We start from the raw sequence: 17,888 nt of genomic DNA, 5'->3' as shown, positions 1-17,888 counted from the left end.
CATTAATAACCGATTTTAACATGCGGCACCGCGTATCCAAGCAACCACTAACAATGTATTTTAATGCTTATTTTTATGTATTTTATAAATAATATATATATATATATTTATTTCTTCTCTAAATACCTCCATTATTTAATACCATCTACAAATGTATGTAAATATATGTTTAATTAATAATATTAATTGAAGAATTTACCGCACGAAAATAATTAATTCATATGACATATAAACTTAAAAGGACGACTTCCATTTATGGCAACAAACTTCCCCCCCCCCCCCCCATTGAATGAACCTGATGCTGGATATTTTGCATTGTGTTCGCCTGACTCAGCAAAACCTCCCCCTTTACATGAGCCAATAACCCTAAAGGGTGAGGTGTAGAATGCATGTGTTTTGATATTTGCATGTATGCATGTGTAGATGACGCATGACAACATTGGAGGGAGAGAATACCACACCCAAACGAAATCAGGTGATCCTCGAGCTATCTCGCGAAACCTGAAAATATTATCACCAAAGGTCACACACCAGGGCGGATCCTTTGCGTAGATTCTGTATATATATAGGATCATTGGAGAGAAAAATCAGTCAGTGAGGACAACTCCAGACTTGAGATCCATTTCAAAACTTCAGAAGGTGAGATGAGAAGAAATGCTTTTCTTCAACTCTTGAATGCTTAATAACCTCCTTTATTTTGACAGCTTTGCCCATTTTTTTTTTTTTTTTAAGTTTGCTTTAAGTTTGTTTGGCTTGGAGTTTCATGGCACAGTGATGTATCAGGAGAATTGTCTACTTTAGAGGACTACGTTGAATCTCAACTCTTTTAATGAAATTCCACTTTATTTCTGCTGTGAGATTACAGATGTGAAGTCCATAAGAGTAGTGATTTATGTTTGTGTTATTTTGTGAATGACAACATATTAATAACGTTTGCCCATCGAAAACCATGCGGTATACATTATTGTCGGCTCGCGGTGACTCCAAGTCGACAGCTTTTCCAAGCACAAACTTGTCTAATTTAATCTTTTCTCACATCGACGACACGAATTGTAAATTTTTTTTAAAGGGAATTCAAATTTTAATACATTTTTTTTTTAAGGGAATTAAAAGTCATATTGCTGTGCCACGTTAGCAATATTTCTGCAAGACAAGCCGAGCTTGTTCAAGGACTTCAAAGAGATAATGGTCGTGCCTTTCGATTCAGCTCAGTTGGTACAGCAACAAGCTCTGTTGCATTCCTCCAACAGTTACAAACAAACGAACTGGATTGACTGCAATTTTAAGCCTCTCTCATCATGTGTCAGAGAGATGGTGCTATCGATTCAAGTCATGTCATCAAGTTAAATATTTACTCTCGTTTGCTTAACGATGGCTTTTGTTTTATCTCCAGATTTGACGAGGAAGAGGAAGTGAAAAGCCTCTTGGGAATGTTCGTGTCAGGTTTTTCCATCCAGTGGTTCTAATCAGTTCACAATGTTCTGATATGACGATGTGAAATGTTTAGGACCACTATGATGGTTGAACTACGTACACCAATCGGAGCACATGCGACACTCCACGCGGACGGCTTTCCACGACTGAAGATTGTTTGGTTCACACTGTTCACCAGTGTTCATTTCCTATTAAATGGATTGATTGAGGTTTTTGCTGAACATGCCACTGTGCTTTCTTAACGCCGTGCTTTGAACGAAAAATAAATGACAAATCTTGCAACTATGTGTTGTTGTTTTTATTCACAGCAAAACGAAGAGATGAAAAATACTTTGAAATCGAAATCCGAGTGCTAGCTTTAGTTTTTTTCAATCTGAAGCCCTGCTTTATGATGTCGGGGGGGTCCCAGGTTCGACGAGAACAGCACTCGGTGGACCGCATTCCTCCGCAAGGCTGACAGTTTACGTTTGTGTCCTACTGATGGGCTGGATCTGGATCCAGATCTGAACCAACATCTAATCGGCTTGTTCTTGTCACTTGAATAACTCGTCCAGCTAGTTTTGTCGTAACTCGACCACAACTTTTTGAAATATCGTGATGTACAGGGTGTTCCACAAAGACCCGGACAACTTTGGTTGTTAATATATTTAGAACCACAAATGATACAACGATACCCTTTAGTTTATATGATACAGAAACTCATAAAGTTTTGTCCACACCATCAATACAGTTAAACGTGAGGTCCGTTTGTCACGCGCAGGACATCAAGGCGGTACATGAGTTCTTGCCTTGTTCGGCTCAGCGTGTTTGCGTCCACCAGTGCGCGTGCAGCTGTGATCCGAGAACGAAGATCCTGCAGGTTTGCCACCTTGGTGTTGTGGACAACATCTTTGACAAACCCCCACAGAAAAAAAAAAATCAAGGGGGGTTATGTCTGGTTATGTCCGGCCAAGCCAATCCAGCGACCTGGAAATATTTCATTCAGGACGGCTTGAACAACTAGGGCCCCATGAGGGGGAGCACCGTCCTGTTGAAAAATGATATCGGGTTGTCAGGTCTTCAGTCTGTGGGAAGGCGAATCCTTCCAACATGTTCATGTACATTGTTGAGGCCACTGTATCCTCCAAAAACAAAAACTGACCCACCATTTGACACACTATGCCTGGTGTTGGCTTAACGGTTTGGGTGGTGGGCTTGGGATCCGAGGATCCCGAGTTCAAATCACACTCGGCCGTTGAATTAATACCCGGTGGGGTTGACTCTGCCTGTCATCCTTCCGAGGTCGGCAAAATGAGTGGCAGCACTGGTGTCCTGTGTCGGAGTGGCGACCCCTCCAGGATTGCGTCCAGAAGCCGAGGAGACTGCTTCGGCAGCACCAACACTCTGTGCAGAGGATGGTCCCAATGCAATGGATGGATGGATTTGACTCACTGAGCTCTCTCCTGTGGAGTCGCCATTTTGTTTTACATTAAATCACCAGACCTGAAAATAAAGAAAACTTTATGAGTTTCTGTATCGTACAAATCAAAAGGTATCATTGTATCATTTGTGTTCGTAAATATATTAAACAACCAAAATTGTCCAAGTGTTTTTGGAAAACCATGTATATCGATTTTGGCTCCATCACTCATTGGTGAAGAATCACTTTAACAATTAAATAATTCTACTATCTGGATACAGATTTAGATCTTCACCAAAATCGAATAAATTCATCCTTGTCATACACCCAACCCATCCAGCAAGTTTTGTCCGAATCCATCCAAACTTTTTGAGATATCCTGCTCACCGACAGCGGTGAAAACGATCACCGATCACCAATTTGTGCCCTAATCTACAGCACAGCTGTGCCCACTCCTCCCTCCCAGCAAATTATGCGACCCACTAACAGCCATGCGCTGCATACAAAATAAGAAGTTAGGAAAAAGCATATTATAACCAGTGAAGTTCCCTTGAAAACAATTAAAGTTAGAACCAAAATGTTCAACTACCGACACTAAATACAATAAGGGTGAGGTTTCTCCAGGTGAATGTGTCATTCCTTCCTTTCAACAGGTATCACAGCTATTTCACACACCAATGGTCTCTGTAATCCCAATCCTACAATTCAAAATAAGGTGTGTGTGTGTGTGTGTGTGTGTGTGTGTGTGTGTGTGTGTGTGTGTGTGTGTGTGTGTGTGTGTGTGTGTGTGTGTGTGTGTGTGTGTGTGTGTGTGTGTGTGTGTGTGTGTGTGTGTGTGTGCGAAAATTAAATTACATGGCCTTGGGATTCAATCGTATAGACCCTCTCCAAGTTTAAACATTAACAGTAAATTAGGATGGTCAAGGGGGAGTGGGATAGCTCAGTTGGTTGGGTGCAAGTCTGTGATCAGAATCAAACTTAACTTTCTGCTGCACAGTGTTTGAAGAGAGAGGGATGAGGGGTGGGGGGGGGGGTAGGCTGGATCTCACATCATTATTTAGGTTGTGGATTTTAAAAATCCGACTGTGTGTCTTGAGAAGGTAAGGCTATTGTGTTCAACACTGGCTGTAGATGTAGAAATAGTAGTGGTTGTCCACAACCATCCTTGACCATGTTGTGCAATGTCAGCCAAGGCCCTCAATTTGTTTTTTTTTTGTTCACCCTTACATTTCCGCAACTGCTCGAGCGATTGATACGAAACTTTCAGCATCGGAGCATCTACCGATGGAGAACGTTTCAACGAAGTTACATGAGGATTGGATGGAAAATGTGGCCGGCGTTCCAAAAAGTCTGTTTTCTGTAGGCACGGGTTGCGGGGTGTTTTGCATATCAGGAATAAACGACCTTGATCTTGCTTCGCTCGGCCTCGACCGAATTGTATGAAGCTAACGGTCGGGTGGAGTGAGTATTGTAGAAAATAATCTTTTGATTATAATCTTGAAGATTATAATCTTATAAGAAAATAATCTCCAAGGGAAAAATATGGTGAGATGTACCAATTCGTTGGAAATGGGGACATCGAGACAAACAGCACTCGCACATGGCTGTGTTGATCCATATGTTTCCAGTAAAGCATCAGGTTACAATCAGTAAGTAAAGCATCAGGTTACAATCAGTTCTGAATACTTCACCTGATCTGTCATTGAAGATTTCCATTTTCCTTCGCCAAAGAACATTCTGATTGGCCGCCATCATTGTGGCGGCATTGAAAATATTCAAACATCTGTGATACCGAGATGGCAACTCTACAAGCAGTGTAAGGTTAATCAAGGGAAACACCAACATTGGAGTTGGGGGACAAAATAGAGGGAGACTTAAACAAATATTTGGTGTGGAGAGGAATAAGCGGTAGTGGAGGATGCATGGGGTGGACAAGATGGATGCAGAAACAAACTGTCAAGAATGAAAAACTGGAAATTTGGAAGGAAGGGTGATCTTGTGGGTTTTGGGGCGGAGGTAAACGGGGATAGAAAAGATCAAGGTTTTGGATGGGGGATGATCTGAGATGGTGGTCAAAAGCTGTCTTGGAGACTTGGAGAGAAGAATGAAATTGAAGAGAATGTGGAAGTTGGTTCCACAGGTGGGGAAAAAGGGAGAAGTAATTGAGTGCAGGTGGGCAGTGATTATGGATTTTAAGAGTTTCACTAAAAAAAAAAAGAGTTGATGGTTGACTGTGTGCAACCTGAAAAAAACTTGGGGGGTGTGGGATGGGTGAGGTTGGGGGGTTACGAAGCATGGAAAGAGCAGAGGTTGCAAGACGAGAAAGGAAGTGGTAGAAGACAGAGAGACCACAGACCTGTCTGCGATGGCCAAGTGATCGACCCATGGACTCAGCTTCATCGCTGGAGATTCCAATAATCTTGAGGACCTTGGTTTTCATGGCTTCAAGCTGAGAAAGATGTGAGGCAGGGATGCTGGCTCAGAGGGGAGAGCAGTACTCCATCAATCTGTAGAAGAAGGCCTTGTCTGTGGAGAGGAGTTCAGGTGTGCCAAGGAAGGACTTTGTATGACAGAGTATACCCAGTCTGCGGCTGGCTTTGGAAGCCAACTCTGAAACGTGGTTTGCTCAAGAAAGGTCATGGCTGATACCGAGAGCCAGGAGTTTGAGTGACTGAACCTCATCAAGAGGATTAGTAAGAAAGTAGATAGGAAGTGTTTTTCGTACAGTCCTTTCAGAGAAAGAGAGACAGATTGTGAGAGTGTGAGATTTTATCAGGATTGAAAGACATATTCCAAGTGTTTCACCATCTTGTGATTTTTGTCAAGGTCTGAAGAGAGGGAAGAGGATACAGACTGCCTGTCTGAAGGATGAGGGATGTCTTGGCAGAAGGTGGAGTCATCAGCAAATAGATAAAGGAGATTTTCTAGAGAGTCAGAGAGATCATTGATGAAGATCAGGAATAGGACTGGGCCCAGAACAATCCTTGGGACATTCCAGCTTTGACAGGGAGAGGAAAGGAAAGGATTCCATTGAGCGCCCCACGTTGGCTACAAGAGCGGAGCACGTCAATAAGCCATGTATGAAGTTGGTCTTAATTGGATGCCCAAGGCAGAGTTTGGAGTTTGGAGAGCAAGGCATGATGCCCGACTGTATCGAAAGCTCGAGATATGTCTGGAGAGATGTCCCTGATCTCAGGTCTGACATTGTAGATGTCCTCCATCCATTGTTGGGAGAGTAGTAGCAGCATGTCCAATGTAGAATGACCTGGTCTGAAACCAAATTTGTGATCTGAGATGAGGCCATGGGAGGAAACGAAGGATTTCATATGCGTCGTCGGCGGATGGGTAGAACAATGGATGGAATCAACAAAATGTCGATCAAGGTGTGCTCAACACCGTGGGAAGCAAGAAGCTGAGGTTTCGAGCTTAACGCTCAGTTGGGGCAAAATATGACAAAAGGGTTAATGCCTGAAACGTCATCTCCTTACTGTCCACCAGAGCAGAATGGCACTGACCTTCACGATCAAGGCTAGCTTTACATTCTACGAAGCGTCACATCGCATCGGCCTGATGAAATATACGTCGGAGTTCCCTGATAAGGTTCACTTCAACACAGGAGGAGGCTATTCGGCCCATCAAAAGTCTTTGCTAACGACTCGGCTGAGATTTGACTGCCGCTGCCAGACTCAGAGCGGACGCCTTTGTAACCATTACACCACCGAGTCGGGCTAAAAAGAAGGACTTGCACCAGTGTTGGAAAGCCAGACATGACGAAAAATGTTATTATTGTCTCCATGTCACATTACTTGCTCATTGTCTTTCAGCAGAAAACAGTGACCATCAAAAGTATGGCAGATTTGTTGTCTCAGAACTATGCGCTTTGATTTTGCAATGATACCGCGACAGTTTTACCACCTATAATCTGGGCTAACATATGCCAGCAGTGATCGTTTTACGTGCCATTGAACCTGTGCTCACCACTTCATCTTGGCCATAAGGACGGCTCAATAAGTTGTGAGGCCACTTAAAAGTACAGGGTGTCCACAAATTAGCATTCCAAATTTGAACTGTGATTTGAAACAAACAATGAAATGGGATACTACAATGCAGTTTGCTCCGTGTGAAACTTTTTCAAAGTTTTATTCACTTTTTACCATCACCAGAGGAGCGGGTATTGCATTTGGGTCCGTTTGTTCGTCCGTATGTTTGTTTGTTACGACCAAAATCGAAGATTTTTTCAAGTATATTAGTCAGTCCATTTTGTTATTCTGTCTGTCTGTTTGTCGCCTACGGGTCACAACTTTAAACCGATCTTCACGAAACTTCACCGCATGGAAGAATTGGGTATAAGCAAGAAGCCTATTGTTTTTGAGCTCAAAAGGTCAACATCGGCCAAAGGTCAACAACTTCGGTAAGATTTCTAAAATCCTCAATTTTTCATCCGATTGACTTAAAATTTTAGGAAGATTTGAAATTTCAAGATGTCACATGATCTGGCAGCCATATTGGATTGAGCAAAAATCTTAAAATAATTATTTATTTTGAACCACTTCATCAATTGACATAAAACTTCAAATTATGACCTCGTTGTGATATGATGGGGAATATATATGTTATAAAATTCAACCCGATCGGACGCGTGGTGTGGCAGCCAGAATTATTAAATTTTTTGAATTTGGGTTCTTTGTTGGGTTTTTTTTTAAAATAAGGCTGACTTGGCTGTGCCTGGATCAGTTTGAGGGTCGATGAGTAGTAGCTGAAACCTGAATCATATCCAGTTTCCTCCTGATGACTTCATCTTTGCTTTTTGCTTGTTCGGGTTCCTATATGGTTTTGGCCCCATCTTTCAACCGTGAAGAATCACAAAAAAGTTAAATCCACATCCAGATCTTCACCAAAATCGAATCAATTCATCATTGTCAAACATCCAAGTTGTCCACCAAGTTTCGTCCAAATCCATCCATAACTTTTTTAGATATCCTGCTCAGAGACAGACAGTGGTAAAAACATAATCCCTGTCCACCTTCAGTGACAGAGGTAATAAATCTGTCAAAATGGCTTAATTTCATTTAGAGAATGGGGGGGGGGGGTGGGGGAGGGGAGGAGTAAAGATCAGCGCTGATTGCGCTCACTGCATCATCACCACTGCCAGCACTTGCAGCACCCTCACCACTGCATGCACTCATTGCATCCTTACCACTACCAGTACTTGCTATACCCTCACCACAGCCTACACTTGTCACATCCTCAGCACTGCCTGCACTCACTACACCATCACTACCACTTTCACTTGCCACTGCCAACACTTGCTACACCCTCACAATTGCTTCCACTCGCTGGACCCTCACCACTGCTTCCACTTACTACACTCTCACAACCAAATGTATTCATCAACATCTCACCAATGCCTTCACTAACACCCTCACCACTACCTTCACTCACAACACTCCCACCACTGCCTGCACTCACAACACTCCCACCACTGCCTGCACTCACAACACTCCCACCACTGCCTGCACTCACAACACCCCCACCACTGCCTGCACTCACAACAACCCCACCACTGCCTGCACTCACAACACCCCCACCACTGCCTGCACTCACAACACCCCCACCACTGCCTGCACTCACAACACTCCCACCACTGCCTGCACTCACAACACTCCCACCACTGCCTGCACTCACAACACTCCCACCACTGCCTGCACTCACAACACCCCCACCACTGCCTGCACTCACAACACTCCCACCACTGCCTGCACTCACAACACCCCCACCACTGCCTGCACTCACTACACCCTCAATGTGATGTAATCAAGTTTGAATGTAAAACATATTCATGCTCCACCCATATTTTTCCTCATGCATATTCCTGTTCTATCCACGCGTCGTATCATCTCCACTGCAAGCAGGCGAGAGCAACTCTTCCCTGGTCTGACGGGGTGTGTGCAAATTTCTGGAAAAGGCATGGTTTTTAGCGAAGCATTTGTGGGTTTTAAAAAAAAAAAATGAAGAAGTGATTTGAGACTCTGCAAGTGTTTGGTTAAACTGCCTGGAGTACTCTTAATCAAGAATTGGAACACGTAGCTATCTTCATGTGAGCTATTTCCTCACACTTCTGACAACATTGATGACTCTGTTTCCAATATCCCTGATATAGCCCACACCAAGCATCCATAAACGCCGCATGAACATCTTCTCTTCTCTTTATTTCCCTGTTACCCCTTTTCCCAACCATATTTCCAACTGACTTAACCACTTGACTCGGAGCGACGAAGAAGGCGGCTTTAACCGACCACTTCCAAATAAAAATCATACAGTTACCCACTAATCTGTTAAACACCTAACTACAACCTTAAGTGATACCAAATACATAACACCGAGCACAAAATCACGATAACAATAAGAAAAACAGGGACAATGCCCCTGCGTTCCCCCTAGTAGAATCAGGGAACCACTGGTAGGTGTGGATTATGCACAAAGTATGTAAATTAAAAGATTGTTTGGACACGCGCAAAGATGATTCCTTCCTAGTTAATTTAGATCGGGTGAATACTTTTTTGAGAAGAAGTCAAAAGTAGCGATCCTAGAATCGTAATGACCTTTTGACCTTTAAATTGACCTACTTAACATGCAATTTTTTTTGATCGGATTTGCAAGGCATCATGAGGCCCTGGTCTTTAAAAGTTGTGCAAAGTTTGGTGCAAAATATGACTATTAGTTTTAACATCACGGGTCATGAAGGTTGCGGTCAAGTTTCATCAAAATTGTGCATGTAGTTTCAGAGAAGAAAGCAAATATGTATTTTGAGGGGTCAAACATGGACCCACTTTGATCCCACCTCAGACTCTTAATTTTTTATTTTTTTTAACGCCGTGAACAAACTTTAGTACATCACAGGTGATGGAAGTTGCGTTCAAGTTTCATCGAAACCGTGTGTGTCGTTTCGGAGAAGATCCCAGTGTTTACAAACTGACTGATGGACAATGCATGATGTTAATTCCTCACCTGAGCTATGTTCTCGGTGTGCTAAAAATAAATAAATAAAAATTTTAAAACACGACAAAAATTAAGCTCTTATTGTGTTCTGCCATACGTAGCTCTGAAATGAAATCTACACACGAACCCTAAAACCGATAGTCCAACCCTCCTCACAATTATGAGTCATAATCAAGCGCAGTCCCCATAAGTCCATTTGGATGATGATCTTGGCAAATGTTGACAATAAAACTTTTTGAAAGGTAATTTGTGCACACCTTGTAGGTATATCTTCGCGTACCTTTATTGGAGAGACAGGCATTGCTGGTCGGATTCATGATCAACGCTTGGAGTGAACACCATTTTACCTAATGTGTTAATTGTGGAAAATCGAGAGTTCTTAAACATGTTTGTGCCGTTGAGCTGGTTTTCCATCAAAAGGGGATTTCCTTTTGCACCCTGTTTTCTGGCTCCACACCCAGTCCTGAACAGGAATTATAGCTGAGGAGTGCTTGGTAAACTTTTAAAACTACTTTTGTGAATCATCTTGGATAATTTTTCTCAAACACATATGTTTTTGTGTTATTACTGCATCGTCATGTTGTATTGGACCTGCTTTTAGATAAAGTTCAGAGACATCGTTTGATTCATGACCACATGTTATTATACCAAGCAATGTTGATGAGCAGCTTCAGAACAACATACTTTTGGAATATTACAAGTGCAGATAGATTTATCTTACTGGAACAACAAAAATGTCTAACTCACCGACTTGTTTTCTGTGCTTTGCTAAAAATAACTCAATTCTGTCCATTGTTGCATAACATAAGTAGAATAACTATTCTCCTTGAGCAATCTCAGTACATAATTTTAGGTTAAGCCTCAGGTGTTTTTTTTTTTTTTTTAAACCTCAAAAACACCTCCAAGAGTTCGAATTCCAAAGATTTTTGAAGACGTACATTCAAAGTTAGCTTGTGTGATATTTATGATGTTCTGGCACTTCAATATTTAAATAATAATGCAATGAAAATGGCACAAGGGAATGGATAATTTAATTACATCAGTTAGTTATCTTTCCTGCAGTGTGTGTTCAGATTAGCTCTCTCCTTCAATTCTCCCAGACATCGAATGCTTCGACAGCACCTCGTCATTCCCTTCACCCCTCTGCGTTGTTTCACTATTAAATGTGATATCTTTTGATTAATTACCCCCCCCCCCGCCCCGCTCCTATGAAGCGTTCACTCCAGTGTGGTGCAGAGTGGTTGGTTGTTCAATTGTTGTTCAGCATGACGCTATGTGCGGGACGTCACGTGGCCAGTCATGAGTATCTTGGCTGATTCAGACCCATGTTGGCCAAAAAGTTTTGAACATGGAGAGTTTGTTAAAGGTGCGGACAATAGCTTGCCTACTCTTGATGAAGGTCATCTTTTGGGATATTTTTACATCCACCAACTAATACAGGCAAACAGGATGCCCAGTTTTACGTTCATCCGAGGGAAAGGCACACACATTGACACCTCACCCCTGCCTGCAAAATACCAAAAGAAAGTTTGTAGCTGGGTCGCAATTCGAACCCAGGCTAAATATCTCAGAAGTTAGAATAAATTATGAAGATATTATAAATTATGATAAATATCTAGTGTCGTAAGTATACCATATTATTCTCGTAGGAGAGTAAGCTCCAGCAAGGTAGTTTTCTGGACAAGGGAAACACGAGATTGTTTGCAATATTGTATTCCCAGATGAATTCCAGTGCAGCAATTTGGCCAAGGTTACCAGCAAACTGTGAACCATTATTTTTTTTTAAAGTACTGTGTGATTTTTAACATCCAACCATCAATTGTTAGCAAAGGAGAGTGCTTATGAATTTCAGGATCACAAAGGAAACATAAATTTTTTTTTACCCTTTTGCCGTTTCACCAAATATATTCCTGAAATTAGGTTCTGCAAGAAACATCCGCTCCATACAGGAGTGGTAAGAGGAGGGTTGGGGGAAACTTTAAGCTTGAGGTGGCCATCCCAACTGAGTAGAACATTCCCACACCCTGGGTACAACCACCAAGTTTCAACACATTTCGTTACAAAAATAAACAAACAAACAAGTGGTCATACCAGGAATTGCAAAATCAGTTAATGTGACCTTGCCCTTTTAACCTCAAAAACAATAGCTGTCTAGCTTTTGGTTGGTGAACTAATTCAGTGAGACAATATTCAAATTTGTTTCAAATTTCAAGTCAATCAAATGGGAATTGATGATTGTATGTGATCTTGACCGATGACCTTTTGACCTAAAAAAATAAAAATAAAAAAGAATAGGTTTCGGTGACTCAATAAGCAACCCCTGTTCAAATTTCAAGTCTATCGGATGAAGATTGATGATTTTATGTGACCTTGACCTTTGACCTCAAATAGAATATGGTTCTAGGTTTTGATTAGTGAAACAATTGAGTGACCCAATATGCAAATTCCGTTCAAATTTCAAGTCAATCAGATGAAAAGGAGGAGGAGGAGGTGGAGGAGGAGGAGGAGGAGGAGGAGGTTGTTGTTGTGCTGGGAGCGTGCTGTTTGTTGGGCTGATTCAATCCTGGATTTGATCGTGTCTCGTGGCCTTGCTGTGTCTCGTGCCTCACCTTGGTTGGCTCTGGGGTTCTGCTGGCTCGGAGTATGGGGTCGAATGGCGGGTGGACCTGCCTCCATCTCCTGCTCACAACTTGGCACCAGAACTGGTTCCCTGGCGGCTGTGAGCGGACTTGGGCCAGGACCAGGATGTCGACAGCACCACGGTGTCTCCTGCCCCTGACGAGCGCAACGCCAGTCCGACGCCAATCCAGGAACTGTTGCGTCCACACCACGGGCCAGCCTGACCACCAGGACCAGCTACGTTTTGTGTGTGTGTGTGTGTGTGTGTGTGTGTGTGTGTGTGTGTGTGTGTGTGTGTGTGTGTGTGTGTGTGTGTGTGTGTACCTGGCGCCTTAGAGGGTTTGAGATTGGTATATCCATTGGAATTGTTTGTGTTTTCCCCACGCCCGAAACCACACCACCATCCCGTCGAATCGCCCCGGATCCCTCCTCTTGCCGAGTCTTATTATTTCTGGTTAGAGAAATAAACATCATTAACTCAGTGAAAAGCGACTCGTGCCACCTTCCTCGTCCCGTTTGCGGTAGAGCGATTAAAACCGCCATCTTTGGGTTATAAATAAATAAACCGCCTCCATCGTTTCGGCTCATTCTACGTTAGCGGGACTGTTCAAGTCCCGTGGACGTCACAATATCAACAGACAAAATGGTTAAAAGGGAAAACATTGTAGCAAAAACAGCTAGATATCTGCGATCACAAAGCGATCACCAAAGATAAGCCTCCACCATGACCGTGACTTACCCTTGGCCCACGATCCAATGATGGCCATATCTTTTTTTCAGGCCACCATATGATCTTGACCTTCAACATGTAGGGATAGAGTTTAACTTAAGAAAATGTGTCCCCATCTATATAATCTATCCATAGAAGTCAACATCATAAAAATTGGAGGAATATTATTAAAGTTATGATCAAAAGGGTTAGGGTTGATTTTTGGTAATTAGGTCACAATCCGAAAAAGTAGGTCAAGGACAATCAAATATCAGATGCACAACTTCAGTGCATGTCCACTATTATGAAGCAAGAACATCTTGGAAGGCCAAGCAGTCTTTCAATGGCAAAATTATGCAAGGTGTTGGCTTAATGGTTCGTGTGGTGGGCTTCGGATCCTAGGATCCTGAGTTCAAATCCCACTTGGCTGTTGAATTAATACCAGGTGGGGTTGACTCTGCCTGTCATCCTTCTGAGGTCTGCAAAATGAGTGGCAGCTTGCTGGTATCCTGTGTCGGAGTGGCGACCCGTCCAGGATTGTGTCCAATAGCCAAGGAGACTGCTTAGGCAGCACCAACGCTCTGCACAGAGTATGGTCCCAATGGAATGGCAAAATTGAGTGATGACAAAACAAATCGGTTTTTTTTTTTTCAAAGCACCATTTGACCTTGACCTTTAACTCAGAGGGGCATAATGTAAATTAAGCATAAATGCCGCTTCGTCTAGGAAGTGCAATTTCGTTTTGATCAGACAAACCTTAGTGGAGTTTTGGTGAAAAATGCTAAAATGACTCTAATGGGATGGGGTCATGACCTTAAAAATTAGGTGAAGGTAAAAACAGTTCTGTCAACCCCGCATATTTTTATTCCCTTTATTGATGCAAAATTTCATTCCAAAAGTCCCAGCAGAATCTGAGATACAGCTCAGACATTGTCAGAAAAACAAAAGAAAAACCTAAATGGTGTTTAGTACTCTTTGGGTTGTAAGACCTTGACCTTTAACCTGGAGTGGTTTAACCTGGAGTGGAAATTAAGTGTAAGTGCACCTTGAGCTCAGCGATCTAGTGAGGGCACTTTCATTCTGATTGGTCATGCTTTAGTCGAGTTTTCGTGAAAAATGCTAAAATGACTGTCATTGGGTTGTGACCTTAGAAATTATGTCAGGGTCACAAACAATGTCAAAGCCACATACTTTGTATTCCCATTATTGAGGTAAAATTTTATTCCGAAAGTCCTCAGACATTGGTAGAAAAAAAGAGGGAGAAGAACCCAAATGGTGGTTTTGTACTCCTTGGGGTATAAGACCTTGACCTTTAACCTGCAGGGGATGATGAAAATTGAGCATAAATGTGCCTTGATCTAAGCTATTTAATGAGGACAACTTTGTCCTCATCAGAAAAAATCTTGGTTGAGTTTTCGTGAAAAACGTTAAAATTAATACAATTGGATCATGACCTAAAAATTAGGTCAAGGTCAAAAAATGTCAACCTCGCATACTTTGTATTCCCATGATTGATACAAAATTTCATTCCATAAGTCCAAGCCAGATCGGAGATGCAGCTCGGACATTAGCAGAAAAAGGGAGAAAAACTGAAATGGTGGTTTAGTACTCCTTGGGGTGTAAGACCTTGACCTTTAACCTGGAGGGGTATGATGTAAATTGATAGTAAATGTGCCTTGATCTCGACTATCTAGGGAGGACAATTTCGTTATGATTGGACAAATCGTCGAGTTTTTGTGAAAAATGTTAAAAATGACTTGAAAATCGGACCTTAAATTGGGTAACAACCTTAAAAATGAGGTCAGGTCAAAAAATGGTGTCGATGTTCATATTATTGATGCAAAATTTCCAAAAGTCCCAGCAGGCTCTGATATACAGCTCAGAAATTGATACAGTTTGAAAATTTGGAGTGTTGGGAGTGCAGGAATAACAAGGGCAAATGTGTCCAAGAGCAGTGTCCTAAAGGTTTTGTCGGCTAAAAAAAAAACAAAAAACAACAACAACAACTTCCGATATTTCGTCACGTGCCTTGATTAAGCCAATAGCGAGACCCGTCATAGTGTATTTACGTATTTACGAAATAAATAATGTATTTACGAAATTACAATATATGAAATGGAATAATCTTTAAATAGTAACGTGAACTTTTCGAAACTTTAAAGCAAATGTCCGAATATATTGTTACGAATTCGCGCCCGCCGGCATGCGATCGGCCGCTTTCCACTAATAGCAACCGCGTCGCCCACCGGATGGACAATTCAGTCGTGACTTTCCGGAGCTAATGCCGGAACCCTGTCACGGGTGGGTCTTCAACCCAAGACCAAGAGCCAGAAGAGCGATGAACCACCCGACGGTGAAACCACCAAAGACCACCAAAGACTTGACGACCACCACACGAAAGGACAAGACCTCGCGTCTCGTGCGGCCTTATATAACTCGGGGCTCCGCCCTTCGCCCCTCCCCGTTTTTGGCTCCACCATCCTTCTAGCCTTTTCGAGAAGTTTCTCGAAAAGGGGCGTTTCTCAACTCCGACGCCTCACTCCTCGTATCCACCAATCGCGAGCGAGCAGCCTCGCCCTTCTCGTCACACCAGCCTCGGAGAAAAAAAGGCGGGAGAAACCCACATGCACCATTAGAGGTTTCTTTTCCTCGTTCTTTTACGCCCGCATTCTCGGACCCCTTTCGAACGCGGAAAGGGTCGTAGCGTGGTCTGTGGAGGATGGCGTTTGCAAGCTGGCGTAGTGGCGAAGATGGTTAAATGGTGGTGGTGTTGTTATGGCGATTGTAGTGTGGTTGGCGTTGTGGCGTAGTTGGTGGTGGTTGTTGTAATGGTGGGTGAGATATGTCGGTTCAACATAACGATAAAGAAAGAAAAACCTACCTCAAAGGATCACAGCCCTGTGACACGAATAATTCCCATTAAACAACGGTGGGGAAATCTAACTGAACACAGACTTATCGATCTAACTGAACTAAGGAACCTTTATGGTGTTCTGCGAATTTCCACAGCAGTAACAATATTTAAAAGTTCATGATAGATGCTCTCAAAAGGCACCCTCAATGCGAGGATGTGTACAAGTGTTTAGTGTTTAAGGAGATCCGGATACTGTATATAAAAGAGCCGAGTCCTAATATAAAGGTTTTGTCTTCACAAGAAGAAGAACAACAACAAGAACAACAACAACAACAACAACAACAACAACAACAACAACAACAACAACAACGCCAAGTTCTCTTAGAGCAGCGTCTCGCGTAGCGAACGCTTAAAAACTTTAAAATGCTTAAAAATGCTTAAAATGCTTAAAAAAAAACAAAGAAAGAAAATAACATTGATAATAAAATAATGATAATAATAATAATAATAATTTTCTAAATGTTGGTTTCATACTCCTCGGGGTCTAAGAAACTCTGTGGTACCATTGAAAATTGCAAGTGCTGATTGTAGAAACAAACCCTACAACAGCTCGAAGCCTTCCCCTTTCCTGGAGGGGAAGGCGAAATAATATTTAATCAAAATAGCAATTTCATCAAAATCTGGAAGAATGCATGTGATGTGGTCGGGGCTGAGGCTGAGGAGAGAGGTAAGAGGGCAAGAGGAGAAGACCAGAATATAGAGCCAGTAAATAACTTGAAGTCTACCAATCTTCCCATTGGTGATCAAGAAGCAGACCCCAAGACTAAACTTCCTGATACAAGATTCCTATTCCATATTCCAATGACATAATGACCAATCAGCCAAGTGCAAGAAACACTAAAAAGAAAAAAACTTAGATTCCAGTTCCTCAAGGGGGGTCAACAGAGGAACCAACAGCACCAGTCCACAGTAAGGAGCCATTTTTCATGACATTGCGGATGAAAGTTTTGGACACTTTACAAGCTGAGTACAGCAGAGGAAAGACCCTGTGGATAATTCTGAGTCAACGGATGACTTTGGAGCACAACGAAGAGATACGAAATGCCCAAATAGGTTATAGCAGATCGTGGGAAGGGGAGTCCCAAAAATAAAAAGGGTAATTTGCCTACTGATCCTCGTAAAGACATAAAGTGAGCATGTTAGTGTTTCTTGCATGAAAATATATGTTCCTGGTAGATGACCAGTCACTTAAATGATCCATATTGGTAGAGAGGGAAACTGCCACAGACTACCTTGTGGAGGGGTGCAGAATTATCCTGCAAAGACTGGAATCGTCTGCACAGTGACGCGATATCATTTTCAGTGAGATATATGTCATTGATGTACATTGTACACATATGAAGAATAGTGTTGGCTTGAATGATACTGCCCACTAGAGGTATAGCATGGGATAGAAATCCACACAAAGTAAGCTGCAGCTTGGGAGCACGCAGGAAACCTTACAGCCAATCTAAGAACCCTCCATATTATACCATGAATTGAAATAAATCAGAAAGTATTCACACCCCTTGACTTTTTCACATTTTGTTGTGTTGCAGCCTAAATTTAAAATGGAATAAATAAATAAAAAATTGCCACCGATCTGCACAAAATGCCCCATAACGCCAAAGTGAAAACATGTTTTCAGAATTTTTTTTCTAAATTCATTTATAATAATTCATATTCATTATAATTGAATTCATTACAATAATTCATTATAATTATTATAAATAATAATTTATAATAATAAATTCATTACAAATTAAAAGCTGAAATATCTGGCAGCAATAAGTGTTGAACCCCTTTGCGATGACACTCCAAATTGAGCTCGGGTG

The 17,888-nt window shown here is 42.1% G+C and overlaps 1 long non-coding RNA gene across 1 annotated transcript; it reads left to right on the top strand.

The window, feature by feature from the left end:
• Positions 1-581: 581 nt before the first annotated feature.
• Positions 582-1,716, top strand: LOC147031428 (uncharacterized). The gene is made up of 2 exons (XR_015053023.1): positions 582-639; positions 1,394-1,716. It is a non-coding gene; the product is annotated as an uncharacterized LOC147031428 (long non-coding RNA).
• The last annotated feature ends 16,172 nt before the right edge of the window (positions 1,717-17,888 follow it).

Source organism: Eptatretus burgeri, chromosome 2 (assembly GCF_056783735.1).
Source record: "Eptatretus burgeri isolate ZD-2024b chromosome 2, Ebu_testis_v1, whole genome shotgun sequence".
Classification (NCBI taxonomy): domain Eukaryota; kingdom Metazoa; phylum Chordata; class Myxini; order Myxiniformes; family Myxinidae; genus Eptatretus; species Eptatretus burgeri.
This window is presented reverse-complemented; position numbering and strand designations above follow the sequence as displayed.